Consider the following 17,658-nt stretch of genomic DNA (forward strand, 5'->3'; position numbering starts at 1 on the left):
CCGTGTGCGGCTCTGGCTCGCCAGAGCAGCGATGTCACGCTGGCCACGTGACTCTTGAGTGAGATGGGCGCACAACCCCAGAGTCTGTCAAGACTGGCCCGTACGGGCAGGGGTACCTTTAACTTTACCTTACGCTTGTGTGGAGCATTTTAGAAGAAGTTGGTGGGGGTAAAATGCCATGTCGAATAATTGTTTTGATTGGAAATGATTGTTTTAATGACAAGAAGTATTCAGGTCCAATAGTTCTGGGTGATTATGTCGAAAAGGGATCAGTTTGAAGTCATAAAACCTCGAAATCTTTCATAAATTGGTGCGGCAAAGCATAAAGTTGGGGGATCAAAACTAAGTTAATGGGGCAGCCGCCCCATGAAGTATCCTGATCTTCAATCAGCACGTCGTCCTGTAGCTCATTGTGATGAAATTCCAGTGCCTATCTTCGGAGAACTTCCTGACATTAGTGACGAAGATGCCTCCAGTGTTGAAGGACATGAAGAAGAAGAAGTGGTTATTGAAGATGATGCTCCACATCCATTTTCCCAAAAGGAGCTGAATTATCTAGTTCGCGACTTCAGCTTGTCAAAAGACTCTGCCGAACTGTTGGCATCCAGATTTAAGGAAAAAAACCTCCTCTCTGACAGTGCTCGCATCAGCTTCTTCCGCAACAGGCATCCAGAGTACCTCCGTTTTTTCTCGGAAGAGGAGGATTTGGTGTACTGTGCAGATATTGCACAGCTTCTGCTCAAGCTTGGAGTGCCACAGTACGAACCCAAAGATTGGAGACTGTTCATTGACAGCAGCAAGCGATCACTGAAATGTGTTCTGCTACACAATGGCAACCAGTTTGCCTCTATACCCCTGGCTCACTTGAATACACTGAAGGAGAACTATGAAGCGGTGAAGTATGTGCTGGAGAAAATTGGTTATGATCAGCATAAGTGGTTTATTTGTGTTGACCTGAAGATGGTGAACTTTTTGTTAGGACAACAGTCTGGCTTCACCAAGTACCCATGTTTTCTGTGCATGTGGGATAGTAGGGACCGTGCTCAGCATTACACGGCCTGTGCGGGAGGAATTGGTGCCTTGCAAAGAAAGGAACGTCATCAATGACCCTCTGGTGGACAGAGACAGAATACTCTTCCCACCGCTGCACATCAAGCTCGGCTTAATCAAGCAGTTCACCAAGGCTCTGGACAAGGATGGTGACTGCTTCACTTACTTGTGCCAGGCTTTTCCAGGATTGACCATGGAGAAGTTAAAAGCTGACATCTTTGACGGTCCTCAGAGCCATCAGCTCATCCGAGATCCAGAGTTCGGAAACTCAATGAACAAAGTGGAACTGGAAGCGTGGAAGGCATTTGTTCTGGTAGTGATGAACTTTCTTGGCAACAATAAGGCCAGAAACTACACAGAACTTGTCAACAACACGCTGACTGCTTTCAGAAACCTGGGCTGCAACATGAACGTCAAGATGCACTACCTATTTTCACATATGGACCGGTTTCCTGAGAACCTGGGTTCAATGAGTGACGAGCAGGGGGAGAGACTCCATCAGGACATGAAAGAGATGGAGACCAGGTATCAGGGTCGCTGGGACGCAGTCATGATGGCTGACTACTGTTGGACTCTGAAGAGAGACCTCCCTGCCGCTGAGCATTCCTGGAGTTCCAAGAAACGGAAGTTCAAGCCCTGAAGTTTGAAAAATGGTGAAGCAACATGCAATTTACGTGAACTTACCTTTATCAATGCCCACCATTGTTTACAGTAAACCTGACCTGATGGAGAAAAACGGATGCCATTTCCTGATTCAGCAGTGCAAAAATACCCTAAATCAGTTGTAGAAATCTAGACAACATTCAAAAAGTATTTTGTCTGTAACTTTACACTGCTCCTTTAATCCCAGACTCCTTGTATTTGTATTGTTACTTTGCACTGTACCTTTAAACTCAACCTCCTTGTTATTAGCACCACCTGGAGTTGGCTTTATATGTTTTTCAAAAAATATTGTTAGTAGCAGTGACTACATTATTACATGAGCACTGTTCCATAGCATTTGGTATTTTCATTTACATACATTCCTTCGAAATAAGATGGGGTATGTACTCTTTTTCATTACTGTTTGTATTCTAGTTTATAATTTTTGTAAAGTGGTATGTCATGCAGCTCATGACATACCACTTTACAAAAACATTTCTGTGAACTAAGGAACACAAAAAACACCCTCACTGGTCACCTTCCACAGGTCAAAAGCCAATGCAGAAAATATTTAATAAAAACAGCTCTAAACAGGTACACAAGAGCACAGAAAAAAGGAGATGAGTTTCAAAAGCAATACCAAATGAACATTTAACACTCATTCAGCTGGAAAATGCTATCAGTAAAAAGGTCTTCAATGGGTTATGCAAAGTTCAAGTAATGAGCGCCTGGAATACTGATCTACAAGAGAAGGGCAGCCCATCATTTTGGCAGTGAAAGGCGGACCTGAAAACTAAACAGATTCAACACACACCTTGAGCATTCCAGATTCACACTCCCTCCCTGTTTATCTAGCAAAAAGTTGCCACTTATTTTGTACATTTAGTATATATGACCTTCATTACTTTTATACATACATATGTGTATACAAATTTAAGTACAAACACTAAAAAGTCATTCCATGCATTTACATCTGATTTCCCCCTTTATGAGTTTCTTGATGTAAGTAGTGAACCCTGAGTGGAAAACTCCATACATTTATATCATTTCCCTAGTGTGAATTTGCTAATGAATATTAAGGTCTCCACTCCCTCTGAAGTCCTTTCCACATTCAATACACCTGTAGTTTTCATTGTGTGTGAGTTAGCTGATGACTTTTAAGTGTGCCACTTCGACTGAAGTCCTTTCCACATTCAATACACCTGTAGTTTTCATTGTGTGTGAGTTAGCTGATGACTTTTAAGTGTGCCACTTCGACTGAAGCTCTTTCCACACTCAAAACATTCAAATGGTTTCTCCCCTGTGTGAGTTCGTTGGTGTATTCTAAGTGTTCTACTTTCACTGAAGATCTTTCCACATTAAATACATTTAAATGGTTTCTCCCCGTGTGAATTTGTTCATGTACTTTAAGTGCTCCGTTATGAGTGAAGCTCTTTCCACACTGCATACATTTAAATGGTTTCTCTCCCGTGTGAGTTCGTTGATGTATTCTAAGTGTTCCACTACGACTGAAGCTCTTTCCACATTCAATACATTTAAATGGTTTCTCCCCCGTGTGAATTTGTTCATGTACTTTAAGTGCTCCGTTATGACTGAAGCTCTTTCCACACTGCATACATTTAAATGGTTTCTCTCCCGTGTGAGTTCGTTGATGTATTCTAAGTGTTCCACTATGACTGAAGCTCTTTCCACATTCAATACATTTAAATGGTTTCTCTCTCGTGTGAGTTCGTTGGTGTATTCTAAGATCTCCACTTTGACTGAAGCTCTTTCCACATTCAATACATTTAAATGGTTTCTCCCCCGTGTGAATTTGTTCATGTACTTTAAGTGCTCCGTTACGACTGAAGGTCTTTCCACACTGCATACATTTAAATGGTTTCTCCCCCGTGTGAATTTGTTCATGTAGTTTAAGTGCTCCGTTATGACTGAAGCTCTTTCCACACTGCATACATTTAAATGGTTTCTCTCCCGTGTGAGTTCGTTGATGTATTCTAAGTGTTTCACTACGACTGAAGCTATTTCCACATTCAATACATTTAAATGGTTTTTCTCCTGTGTGAGTTCGTTGATGTATTCTAAGTGTTTCACTACGACTGAAGCTATTTCCACATTCAATACATTTAAATGGTTTCTCCCCCGTGTGAATTTGTTCATGTACTTTAAGTGCTCCGTTATGACTGAAGCTCTTTCCACACTGCATACATTTAAATGGTTTCTCTCCTGTGTGAGTTCGTTGATGTATTCTAAGTGTTCCACTATGACTGAAGCTCTTTCCACATTCAATACATTTAAATGGTTTCTCTCTCTGATGCGGAGAAAGCTTTTGACAACATATCTTGGATGTTTATGAAGAAAAACTTGAAAGGGATGGGAGTGGGACGGGGGTTTGAAAATGGAATAGATGCTATTTATTCAGAACAGAAAGCTAAATTAATAGTGAACAATGTGGTGACGGAGGAATTTAAAATTGAAAAAGGGACACGACAAGGGTGCCCTCTATCCCCTCTTTTATTTATTTCAGTCCTGGAGGTGCTACTGAACATGATTAGGGAGAACCGGCTGGTACAAGGGATAGAGGTCGGAGTGAAACAATATAAATTGAAAGCTTTTGCAGATGACTTAGTTTTGACACTACAGGAGCCAGAACCCAGTACAAAAAGAGTTTTAGAACTTATAGCAGAGTTTGGTCGGGTGGCGGGATTTAAGTTAAACAAACAAAAAACAAAGGTTTTGACCAAAAATTTGACATCTACAGAAACAGAGGGGTTCCAGAGAGAAACAGAACTAAATGTGGTTAAAAAAGTGAAATACCTAGGGATTCACTTGTCTTCCAAAAACTTGAATTTATTTAAAGATAACTATGAAAAATGTTGGTTGGAAATTAAAAAGGATTTAGAAATTTGGTCAAGATTGAAACTTTCCTTGTTGGGTAGAATCGCAGCTATAAAAATGAATGTATTGCCGAAAATGTTATTTTTGTTCCAAACCCTACAGATCGTGGACAGAGTGGAATGTTTTGGAAAATGGCAGAAGGATATATCTAAGTTTGTCTGGCAGGGCAAAAAGCCTCGAATAAAGTTTAAAATACTAACTGACTCGAAAGAAAGAGGAGGGTTTGCCCTGCCGGACTTGAGGTTATACTATGAAGCTGCAGCCTTCTGCTGGCTGAAGGATTGGCTTTTGCTGGAAAACACTGATGCCCTAGATCTGGAAGGTTTTGATAATGCATTTGGTTGGCATGCATATTTGTGGTATGACAAGGTTAAAGTTCATAAACTGTTCAAAAACCATATTGTCAGAAAAGCAATTTTTGCAGTCTGGATGAAATATAAAGACTTATTAGAGAGTAAAACCCCGAGGTGGTTATCACCGATGGAGGCCAAGGCCAGAAAAAGGCCCAATATGGAGGCTTATTGGCCGAAGTATTGGGAAATAATTGAAAAAATTGGAGACAATTGGAAGCTGCAGAGCCAGGACAAATTAAAAAATAAGGTGCGAGACTGGTTACACTATGCTCAAATTCAAGAGGTTTTTAAAATGGATAAAAAAGTTGGGTTCCAAGTGGAAAAATCGAATTTGGAGACAGAACTGTTAGAACCAAAAACTAAGATATTATCAAGAATGTATAACTTGCTGCTAAAATGGAATACACAGGATGAGACAGTTAAATCTGCCATGATAAAATGGGCACAGGATGTTGGACACAACATTATGTTTGAAGACTGGGAAAGGTTATGGAACACCGGAATAAAATTCACGGCATGTACTGCCCTGAAAGAAAATATTATGAAAATGATATACCGGTGGTACATGACCCCAGTCAAGCTAGCTAAGATATATCACCTGTCTGATAATAAATGTTGGAAATGTAAGGAGGCAGAAGGTACTTTTTTTCATCTCTGGTGGACCTGCCCAAAAGTGAAGGCTTTCTGGGAAATGATTTATAATGAATTGAAAAAGGTATTTAGGTATACCTTCCCCAAGAAACCAGAGGCCTTCCTGCTGGGCATGGTGGACCAGAAAGTGTCAAAGAAAGACAGAACGTTGTTTATGTATGCCAGCACAGCAGCAAGAATACTCATCGCAAAGAACTGGAAGACACAAGATCTACCCACGTTGGAGGAATGGCAGACGCAGTTGATGGACTACATGGAGTTAGCTGAAATGACCGGCAGAATCCGAGATTTGGATGAGGAATTGGTTGAGGCGGACTGGAAAAAATTTAAAGACTACTTGCAAAAATATTATAAGTTGTATGAACCCTAAGATAGTGCATGTTATTGGAAATGTTATGCTTTAGCAAATATGATTAAGCAAATGGCAAAATAAGTGATAAAAGAGAAAAGAGGACAAAGTGAACCAAACATATTATGTTTATTTTAAAGGTATCAAATTTGAGATACAATATATTGAATATGGATACATAATAATTGAAAGTTGTAACAAGGTTTGAAATAAGGTAACAAATTGCTGACATTGATATTACAAAGAATGCAGATTTGGAAGGTGTGGGGAAGTACAATGGTTTTTTTTTTTTTCTTTTGTTAAAAAAAATCAAAAAATTGTTTCTTGTATTTGATTTATTCTGTATTGTTTGGAATGTACAAAATTATGAAAAGAAACGCAATAAAAAATATTTATAAAAAAAAATAAATGGTTTCTCTCTCGTGTGAGTTCGTTGGTGTATTCTAAGATCTCCACTTTGACTGAAGCTCTTTCCACATTCAATACATTTAAATGGTTTCTCCCCCGTGTGAATTTGTTCATGTACTTTAAGTGCTCCGTTACGACTGAAGCTCTTTCCACACTGCATACATTTAAATGGTTTCTCCCCCGTGTGAATTTGTTCGTGTAGTTTAAGTGCTCCGTTCTGACTGAAGCTCTTTCCACACTGCATACATATAAATGGTTTTTCTCCTGTGTGAGTTCGTTGATGTATTCTAAGGTGTCCATTTTGACTGAAGCTCTTTCCACATTCAATACATTTAAATGGTTTCTCCCCTGTATGAGTTCGTTGGTGTATTCTAAGTGTATCATTTCGACTGAAGCTCTTTCCACATTCAATACATTCAAATAGTTTCTCTCCTTTGTGACTTTTTTGTTGTATCCTCAATTTCTTTGTTTTCCCCCATAAATTCACATGTGGCTCCATAGAATTCTGACTTTCATCTTCCTCACCTGTTTGGGAGTCTGGGAGGAAAGAGAATCCTGTTAGACTTTCAAGAAAGACAAAAAGGGAACTGAACACATGTCAATCCCAATCTGTACCTTCTCTCATTTTAACACCTTCATTCTCCACTATCCTCTCTATGTTCCAAATTTTACGAAAGCTGATGAGATAGTGGCAGGAGCAACACATGATCACTCCATTCAAACTTAATAAAGCACCATCGTTTTATAATACAGATCTATGGTGGAATTGTCTTATTAGACACATCTATTTTTTCTTTTTGAAGTGAAGAAATGATCTCAGGCTCAAGTAACAGTGTCTCCATTGTGAAATAAATAAAACTTAAGTGCTACATGTAACTGTAAAAATATTGCAATATATTGGAACCTAAGAAGAGCCTGCTGGATCAGGCAAAGGCCCACCAAGTCCAGCATCCTCTGTTGGGAAACTGCCAGGGAGATATAGTCCATCATGGCCCCAAGCCGGCTGCCGGACTTCCATCGATCTCCCGTAGCCAGGCAGATCCAGCAGTTAGCGACACGAAGCCTCAGAAATAGATTGCCACATTCCAGGCTTGTGCACACTGTTCTTTATCAGCAGAACCACAGCCAGAAAGCTTGCACCGTAGAAGAGAGCATAATTTACAGACTTTATTTAGCGTTGAACAGAACAAAGAGAAAACATGACCGTTCTGTGTCAGTGTCTCTGACCGACTGAAATCGAAAGGAAACAGCAAACATAAACATCCTCAACAGGAAATACGCAGACTCTGTGACTCACAAGCCTGCTCTCTCTTAAGGTGGAACGGAAATATCCTAACATCCTCCCCCTTTCCGTGTAACCTGTTGTACCTGTGGTTCACTCAATTGCAACCTTTGTACATAAACCTTAAGTTGTTCTTTGTTAACAACCTTAGACAACAGATCAGCAGGAATTTCATTTCCTGCCATGTAGGACACCCGAATCAGTCCTTTCTGAATACACTCTCTTGCACGATGTAGCTTAATCTGCAAGTACTTGGTTCTTTGCTTGCAACTCTCAGAGTTCAGCAAAGCCAAACACGATCTATTGTCTTGATACACTTGTATAGGACATTTCACAGAAACCCCGATGTCCTTAAACAGTTGCATCAACCATTCACAATCCATGAGTGAAAATGACAGAGCATTGAGTTCTGCTTCACAGGAACTTAGGCTCACTGTTGTTTGCTTCTTGCACAACCAGTCAAACAGGCAGTGGTTGTACATGTAGCATACTCCAGAAGTGCTTGTACCATCTGTGGTGTCACTTCCAAAACTTGCATCTGCAAAGATTTCAAGACCTCCAGTCTTCTGACTGGTGAACCTCAGCCTGTAGTGCATAGTCCCTTTCAAATAGCGGGCTATGCGCTTCAGAGCTTTCCAATCCTGAACCGTAGGATTGTTGGCATGTCTGCTAAGCAGATTACAGCTTACAGCTATGTCAGGTCTTGAACATCTGGCAATGAAATTCAGCTTGCCTAGAATGCATCTGTACAGCGTTGTGTCAGAAAACGCTTCAGCAGTACTATCTACCTGGTAACCTGTCACCATCGGTGTGTCTGCTGGGTTTGCATCAACCAAATTCAACCTGGTTAATACATCAGCAATTTTCTGTGTTTGGTGTACCAGAAAATTACCTGCTTGGTCCTTCTCCACCTGCAGAGAAAGATAGTTGGATACCTCACCAAGATCCTTCATGTCAAAGTGCTCCTTCAGTTGAGCTAGGGTGCTTTGATAGAAAGCCTGATTCTTCCAAAACATCAGAAGATCATCAACAAAACATAAACAATACAGTTTGTTTTGCCCCTCCTCCTTGACAAACACACATGGATCAGCTTTGCCCTGGTGAAAACCTAGAGAAAGCAACGTTTCAGTGAGTTTTGTGTTCCAACACCTGGCACTCTGCTTGAGACCATATAAGGATTTCCGCAGTTTACAGACCATTCCCTTCTGTATCTCCATCCCATCAGGTGGAAGCATGAACAGCTCTTCGTTCAAAATCCCGTACAAAAAAGCTGTATTAATGTCGTGGTGGGAAACATGCAGTTTCTCCTCCGCAGCGATCTTGAGCATCAGCCGAATGCTCTCATATTTGACTGTGGGTGAGTAGGTCTCGTGGTAATCCTGTCCTGGTACCTGTGAAAAACCTCTGGCAACCAATCTGGCTTTGTGTCTGACAACCTTGCCATTCTGGTCTGTCTTGGCCTTGAAGACCCATTTGCTGCCAACCAGTCTCATTCCTGGGACTACCGGTACCAGCTCCCAAGTTTGGTTCCTGTTCAAGGAATCAACTTCAGCCTTCATGGCATTAAGCCAAGGCTCAGCATCTTTAGAGGTTAACTCCTGAACCTCTTTGAAGCTTGAAGGTTCCCACACCTTCTCTGAGCTACTAAGAACAGCAGTTGCAGTCTTAGCAAACTCATCAGCAAATCTCTTTGGAGGTCTGCCTTTGGTCGCCCTTTCAGACCTACGTACTAGACGCAAGTCTTCTGGACTCATCTCCTCTTTCTTAGGAGAAAAATGACCAATGGTGAACAGTGGTTCTTCCAGTTCATTGTCAGACGCATCAGATGGTCTGACTGAGGCCTTTGCGCTCTGGTAGTCTGCTGTGTCATCACTGTCACTGACACCAGCAGCCGCGCCGCCCACTGAACTGGAATCCGAACTCTGATCATCATCATCATCATCATCATCATCATCCTCATCATCCTCAGCAGCTTCCTCAGCTTTAGCTGCTTGCTTGACATCACCTTCATCCTCCTCTGGGTAACTCTGGAAAATTCCCACATTTTCCCCCCACTTAGGATTGTACTCAACACTCCTTGTGAACTTAATGGATTTAGAGTCAGTCATCCATACCCTGTATGCACCTTTTTCGTACCCCATGAACAAACCATGTGCCCCACGCTTCCCAAGCTTGTTGGTTTGTGGGGTGCGTACCCACATGTCAGAACCAAAAATTCTCATGTGTTTGGTGTTGGGTTTCTTGCCAAACATCTTCTCATAGGGGGTACAACCAATGGGTGATGACAATCTGCGATTAACGGTATAAACCAGATTCCCCAAAGCCTCCCCCCAAAACTTATCAGGGAGATTGGCATCATGCAACAAGGTTTTCATTCCTTGCAGCAATGTTTGATTTGCTCTCTCCGCAAGCCCATTCATCCATGGCGATCTGGGGGTTGACATGTCATGCTGGATTCCCTTCTCAGTCAGGAAAGCTTCAAACTGCTGAGAAGTGAATTCCCCGCCCCGATCGGTAAAAAGACAGGAAATACGTTTACCGTGAGCATTCTCCAACCAAGCACAGAATGCCTTAAACTTCGGAAACGCTTGCGATTTCTGTTCGAGCAAAAACACATGAATGTACCTAGAAAAAGAATCAATTAGAACCATGAAGAACCTTGCTCCTCCTAAAGAGGGCGTAAGTGGCCCAACCAGGTCTGCGTGCACTAGCTGGTAGGGCTTGGAAGCCTGCCTGCTAGACACTTTGCCTTTTGGAGCAACCTTCACCTTGTTCTCTGCACAAGATACACATTTCATGTGAAATTTACAGGGTTTGATGTTCAAACCCTCAACCACCTCTGGCATCTTGGCCAGTGCCTTCCAAGAGAGGTGACCAAACCTTCGATGCGCTTCATGAATGCAACCTGCATGAAGAACTTTGTTAGTTTGTGCAACACAACAAGAATCAGCATTAGATACAACAGCAGTGTCCTCATAAGTTATATGGAACAAACCATCCATAAACTTTGCATGCAAATAGTCCTCTTTGCCTTTACTGATGACACAGACGCTCCTCTTGAAGGAAATCTGAAAACCACGTCCAGTAAGCTGCGGGACGCTCAACAAATTGCTTGCAGCTCCAGGAACATACAGAACATTACTGATGGTTGTATGCAAACTTGCAAGTTTCACAGTCCCTTCTCCTGCAATTTGCAACGTCCTTCCATCAGCCAGGTGGATCTCACCTTCCTGAAGCTTGAAGGAGATAAAGAGGTGCCGATCCTTTGAGATGTGGCGGGTACAGCCCGAATCAACAACAAAACTGCCTTTGGCTGTTGGAGCAGCCTTCACAGCAAGCAAACCCTTGTTTTCCACTGGCTTGGGCTTTTGCAGCTTGCCCCCCTGCTGCTCCTGGCCAGCAGACGTGCCTTTAGCCTTTGGTGAAGCTGTGCCAGCTAACATAGCCTTGTCTTCCACTGGCGTGGGCTTTTGCAGCTTGCCCCCCTGCTTCTGGTCAGCAGACGTGCCTTTAGCCTTTGGTGAAGCAGTGCCAGCTAACAAAGCCTTGTTTTCCACTGGCGCGGGCTCTTCACCCCCCTTCTGCTTCGGGCCATCTGCAGACGCCTGTTTACCTTTGCCTTTCCGGCCTCTGCAAAGGCGATGACCTTGGTTCTCACGAGAAACAGAGCTCTCAGCTGCCGACTCCTCGGCTCCCTCTGGAGGCTGGAATGCTGCCTGGGATGACGTGACGGTCAGCTCCCCCTGCAGCTTGCAACCGGTGCCCTCAGCATCCCTGCATTCACTCGCATTCTGGGAAACAGCCAGGACCTCCGATGCAGTCAAACTCTGGGCTGGGACGACTGACTTGTGTGCTTTCATTAAAGCATACCACATTCCACGTGCAGTGGTGTTGCCAGCCAGCGTCTTAATTTCCTCAAGAGATACGGATAAGACTATTACGTCAATCGCCTTCGAATCATCGGCTTTCCATCTCTCTGTCAGAGGAACTGGGGGGGCCTCACTCACGGTATGCCACACCCTAAACTGACGCAGCAAACTCTCACACCATTTTGCCCAGGTTTCATAATTCTGCCCATTTAGCTTCGGTGGACACGGAGCTACTTCTGAGGATTGTAAAAGATCCATCTCAGGTCTTTACGTGAGCCCAAGTCTTTATGCCTTCAAAGACTTATTATCTCGGCAGCCCATTAATCACGAACTCCCTGGCTTGGCTCCCAGGCCAATTAAGCCTTGCCGGAGTTCAAAGGCTCCTTGTTGAGGTAAACAGAAAAGCCTCCGCTCTCGCTGCTTTCGCTTTTCACATACCTCTCAAACGCAGTCTGTTGCAGCTTTACTCTCCTGTAGGTGCTGTGAATCTGGGCCCGAAACCTTGTTGTTGGGAAACTGCCAGGGAGATATAGTCCATCATGGCCCCAAGCCGGCTGCCGGACTTCCATCGATCTCCCGTAGCCAGGCAGATCCAGCAGTTAGCGACACGAAGCCTCAGAAATAGATTGCCACATTCCAGGCTTGTGCACACTGTTCTTTATCAGCAGAACCACAGCCAGAAAGCTTGCACCGTAGAAGAGAGCATAATTTACAGACTTTATTTAGCGTTGAACAGAACAAAGAGAAAACATGACCGTTCTGTGTCAGTGTCTCTGACCGACTGAAATCGAAAGGAAACAGCAAACATAAACATCCTCAACAGGAAATACGCAGACTCTGTGACTCACAAGCCTGCTCTCTCTTAAGGTGGAACGGAAATATCCTAACATCCTCTTCTCACAGAGGCCAACCAGATGCCTGTGGGAAACCGGCAAGCAGGATTGGAGCACAAGAGTCTTCTCTGCCTTCCTGTGCTTTCCAGACACTAGTATTAAAAAGCGTTATAGCCTAAAACCGCGAGGGCAGAGCAGAGACGTCTGTCTTATCCTTTTCTTCAAGCTATCCATGAAATTTGCACCAAGTTTATACCACAGTATCTCCATGGAAGCTTAGGAACGGACAAAATTACAGGGTGTCAGCTCCGTGAATCTCAAGCCTCTCGTGCCTCCGCTGACAGAGCCTGAGAACGCAAGAGATGTGATTCGGTTGGAATGTGAAGCAGGGGAGGAGCAGCCAAGTTGCAGCAGGAGGAAAGAACAAGGAGCAGGAAGAGGGGGTGCCGGGGGGGGCACAGACTGTTATCTCTGGTTTGAGCTCTGACACAGAGACCCCAGAAATAGCCTGTCCAAAAACTCGTAGGCTCAAGAGAATCTGCGAGAAGAGGGGGAAAGAAAGCGAAAGTAGGGGCTTCTTTGCTGGAGGACTCGGCAACTGCAAGCTGGGATGAACAGGCCGAAGACTGAGCTCCACAGTGATTTATGAGTTTGAGCAATAAACCTGAGATAATTACTACTGGAGTTGTCTCGCGTCTGTGCGGGAGAACCAAGCCATTACACAGGGGCGCTATAAATTATAATCCCACTCCCTCCCTCCCTCTCACACACAACCCCAGTCTGTAAGATTGGCAAGTTTGCACAATTTGCTTATAATACCATCCGCTCTTTGACTTTATATGCCCAATCCTAAGTGCAGAGCCTCCAGCCACAGGAATCGTGTATCATGATAACTGGTCCTTTGTCCCTGAACCCCACCAGACTGGGAAGGTGCATGCATTTATTGTGTTTTGGTGCTGGTGGAATGTATCATTCTGACCCTGTCTATAAAAAATAAGAGTAATAGAAACAATTTAAATACATTAATCATAAATAATTATGGGAAGCATTTCCATCCCCCTTCACCCATTTTTCAGGATTGTTGTGCAACATCATTATCATCAATTATTCCCACCGTGGAAATAACACCTAAGATTTCAAAGCCTGGAGAAAGAAAATCTGCTCCCACTACTTTAGGAAAAGGATTCAAGAAACAAAGAGCTGCTTTGGAGAAGGCCTCACCCCTTCCTTCTTCCTGTCAGGAACTTCCTTCCATTTGTCTCCTCTCCATCTTTTCCTCTTTCTCCCTCCACCATCCATCTATCCCTGTCCCCATCTCCTCTCCTCTGGAACTCACCAGATTTCTCCAAGGGTCCTGGGAGGGAATGCTCAGAGGTTGTGGGGAGGGATGCGGGAGACAGCCTGACCAGGTCAACCGTCCATCTTCCTCCTTCCATCCTGGCCAGGCTTGCAGGTTCAGTCTCAGCTAGGTTTGCAGGTTCAGCTTCCTGAGGAGCGCAGAATCCAGAGCAAGTTGCAGCTTCCTGGGAGGGAGGGAAGAAGAAGAAGCCAAGGGAGTCTGAGAGCCCCTGCAGGGATTCTCCTGCCCAAGACATTCTGCTGCCCCTGAAGAAGCCCCAATTGGGCACCCCCTAGCGGAAAAAACTGCTAATTGTATCCTTAAATTCTTCAGAGCACAAGGGGGTTTCTTCATTCCCGCAGCTCCAAAATTATACAAGGCCAAAACTTTGGCACAACTCCTCTATGGTTCTTTTTGGGCCCACCTTCCTCTGCTTTCTCCCCCCTTGAGAGAGTTCAATCTAGACTTCTTAGAGCTCTCCTCCAAGTCCCCAGATGTGTCTCAAACGCATGGGTTAGATTGGAAACGGGGATGATGAGAGTGGAGGCTAGCATCTGCCTAATATCAACCTACAAATGGCTGACATTGAACCTACTCCCCCGAGGGATAGCCCCATTGATCCTCTGTGACCAATTCCAGTCGGGCTGGCAGACTGCAGTCCTGAACACCCTCCGGAAACTGGGTTTTGCCCTTCAAGCCCTTCTACGTCTGGGCTTGGGCCAGGCAAAAGCTACGTTCAGGCAAAGAATATTAGACACCGAGAGACAGCAGGACTGTGCCAGGTGCCCCGACTATAGAATTGGAGAAATCGAGAGATATATAGCCGCACCGGCAGCATATCTCTTCTTTCTCGTATCTAGGGATGCAAGAAGGGCCTTTACACTCGCCAGAAGCTCGGCTCTTCCCTCGCCGGTCCTGGATGAAGCCTTTAGAAGGGTCCCGTATGCTCAGAGACTTTGCACCTGTCCATTGGGAGAGATAGGAAGCCCAGAATACTTATTCTTTAATAATAAGTAATACTTATTCTTTTATCCTATGCCTGTTTCCATGTCCTAATTTGCTCTAACAATTATGGGTTAAAAAAATCCTAACTGCTATTTTATCTATATGCCTTTTTAATCCTGGTCTGTGACCGTAATAAAGTTCATTCACAAGCGGGCACCCCCTTCCCAAGAGCCTCCACCCATTTTCAAACACCTTTGGCAATTCCTTTCACCTGCTTGTCCCACCTCCTTCCTAAGGCTGGCATGGTATGCACATTAGTGGCCTGAGAGTAGATCCCATGGAACTTAAGAGTTAATCTTTAAAGGACTGCTCTGAATACATGGGTGGCCCTTGCATGGAGAAGAAGGAAGCCCCTTACTTGCATCTGGACCCCCTGGGAGAGGCGGGGATCCGCCCACTGCTCCCTCTGCCCTCGCTGCCTCCTCCTCTGTCCTCCTGCCCCTGCACCCTTTGCTCTTGTTCCTCAGGGGAGAGAGGAGGCTGGTGGAAAGAGCCTTCAAACCCATCCGTTTCCGCCTCTGCTCCCGCTCCTGTCCTTTTGGGAAACAGGAGCTTTGGTCAGGAGTAAACAACTTAGATGGCAAGTTCGCAAGATAAGCACTTTAGAGCACTGCTTGCTCCTACTATGTGTGTGTTTGGACCTAGAGGACAACTTGCATGTTTACACCACGTGATTCCTTAAATAGGACAATTCTGTAAAACCGAAGGCCATTTCTACAAAATGGAAGATTTCCGAAGGCAGCCTTTTACAAGGAAATTTTTGATGTTTTTTATTTTGTTGGAAGCTACCCAGATGGGCAGAGTCAACCCAGTCAGATAGGCAGGATGCAAGTAATAATAATCGGCGGTTTGCATCCCTGCGATGGGGTGAGCTCCCGTTGCTCGGTCCCTGCTCCTGCCAACCTAGCAGTACGATAGCACGTCAAAGTGCAAGTAGATAAATAGGTACCACTTTGGCAGGAAGGTAAACGGCATTTCCGTGCGCTGCTCTGGTTTGCAAGAAGCGGTTTAGTCATGCTGGCCACATGTCCCGGAAGGTGTACGCCGGCTCCCTCGGCCAAAAAAGCGAAATGAGCACTGCAACCCCAGAGTTGGTGATGACTGGACCTAATGGTCAGGGGTCCCTTTACCTTTTTAAGCCTGTCCTGCTAGGCATGCTGATCAGAGACTCTGTCCAAACAACCCCTTTGAACGCAACAGGGCTTCCTATTTTTACTGCTATCAGTGGGATCAGTCAAACCACGAAGCCACTGATCAACCAGAGTTTCCTGTTTTGACCAAGCACAGTTTGAAGTTAGTTTAATATCCCAGCTTATTCCAAAGCTGGCAGCCGTGGTTTCCTGGTTTGGGCAAAATGGAAAGTTTGCTAGTTATGGCTCATAAGAGACTGCCTGGTTTCATCACAGTTCACCCTCAGGGCCAGCCCAATCATGAGGTAAGCTGGGACAATTAGGTCAGGAGGCAGATGCAGGGAGATACAGGACCAGCACGTTCCCAGCTCCCCTGTTTGTTAGCCTCGCTGCCAGTGCAGGACCACAGCTGGTAAATTTGTGCAACTACCCATGCAGAGTCCTTCTCTTTTCCCTCTCTCACTAAAGGTTGGGTGGGTGTCCTTCCTGGAGTGATGCATTCTGGTTGTGGGGGCCAGGAGACTGGGGTGGTGGCGGCTAGAGTTTTTTGTTTTGAACTTGGGTCAACTTAGGTTTTATCGTAATGTACCAAATGTACATTAGTACAGCAATGTACTAAAAACTGTTCCTATTTGTAACCCAACTTTTCAGGCTGTGATTCAGTCATCTGAGCATGGACATTATCTTAATAAATCTTGGAACAATCTTGCAAGGTAGGCCAGTGTTATTCTATTTGCACTGCACATGGCAGTGGTGAGGCTGCAAGACGTGCCAAGATTTTTATCTCAGTGGGGAGAAAAGAGCATTTTGGAAATGGAGGCAATTTAGAGGAGGAAAAAGGGGGTTGGTGGAAGGACCCCTCTTCTGATGTAGCTTCTGTTCTGATGAAATTCAGAGTCCCCTGTGGTTGCTTTATTAAAGTAACAACATCAGGAGATATGATCGCAAACCTCCCATGTGTAAGAAAGTTTGGTCTAGCAAGCCTTTTTAAAGTGGATTAGAGAGAAAGTGCAGGGGGGAGGAATATTCACCACCAAAGCTAAACAGAACCTCCATGTCTAGTGGCAGTGGACCTGTGACCTCCATGTGCTGGAAACCCAGGTGAGAGGAGGGCACTTACCTTTCCCAGAAGCCCCTCAGTGTCTGGGAGCAGGGTCTGGTCTGCTCCCCCTACTCTCCCACTGGGCCACCGACTGGCATCTGCAGCTCCCCTGAAGGAGAGGACACCATCCCCAGAGTGGGGAGGACTGGGAGCCTGTGGGGTTTCCCATCGTGAACGAGGGAACTGCATCGTCTTCAGGAAATCCTGCTTCTCGGCATCCCAGTGCTGCTGCGGCTGCCCCTCCTCTTGCTCCTGCTTAATCTGACATAAATCTGCCCAAGGTAGAAGATCCCTGATGGTCCCAACTTGGCCGGCAGGAGGTTTCCTTCCTTTGCACTCCAGTCTCTCCCTTTGAATGGCTCTCCTGGGTCCCTGCTCTTCCATTTTTATGCCACCCTGCTGGAAAAGAATTAGACACAAAGTAAAATAAAACCCAAGAATAAAAACAAAAGCACATTTTTTAACCATTAGCCAGTTTTTGAAATATATTATTACTCTTTCTATTTCTGATGTTCAGGCTATGAATGACAATCATTATGTCACCCAAACAACTCCGCCCAGGGACAAGGGGAAGTTATCCAAAGACTGGGGGAAACGGTTTATGGAAGTACAAATAATATTTTGGGGGGGGGGAGGGGACCAAGGCAGTGGGAGGGAAATCCAAAAACAACGCAGTGAGAGGACTGAGCATGTTCAGTGGACAGGGAATGCTGATCCTGGCTGCAACTTCTAGCACGTTGGAAAGGCAGC

The 17,658-nt window shown here is 44.6% G+C and overlaps 1 pseudogene across 1 annotated transcript; it reads right to left on the reverse strand.

Annotated features, from left to right (window-relative positions):
- Nucleotides 1-2,226: 2,226 nt before the first annotated feature.
- Nucleotides 2,227-17,307, reverse strand: LOC144326536 (uncharacterized; annotated as a pseudogene). The gene is made up of 6 exons (XR_013391572.1): nt 16,927-17,307; nt 13,669-13,855; nt 6,333-6,885; nt 5,957-5,971; nt 4,848-4,872; nt 2,227-4,015 (listed from the first exon to the last, which is right to left on the reverse strand). The product of XR_013391572.1 is annotated as an uncharacterized LOC144326536 (transcript).
- Nucleotides 17,308-17,658: the final 351 nt, after the last annotated feature.

Source organism: Podarcis muralis, chromosome 2 (assembly GCF_964188315.1).
Source record: "Podarcis muralis chromosome 2, rPodMur119.hap1.1, whole genome shotgun sequence".
Lineage (NCBI taxonomy): Eukaryota > Metazoa > Chordata > Lepidosauria > Squamata > Lacertidae > Podarcis > Podarcis muralis.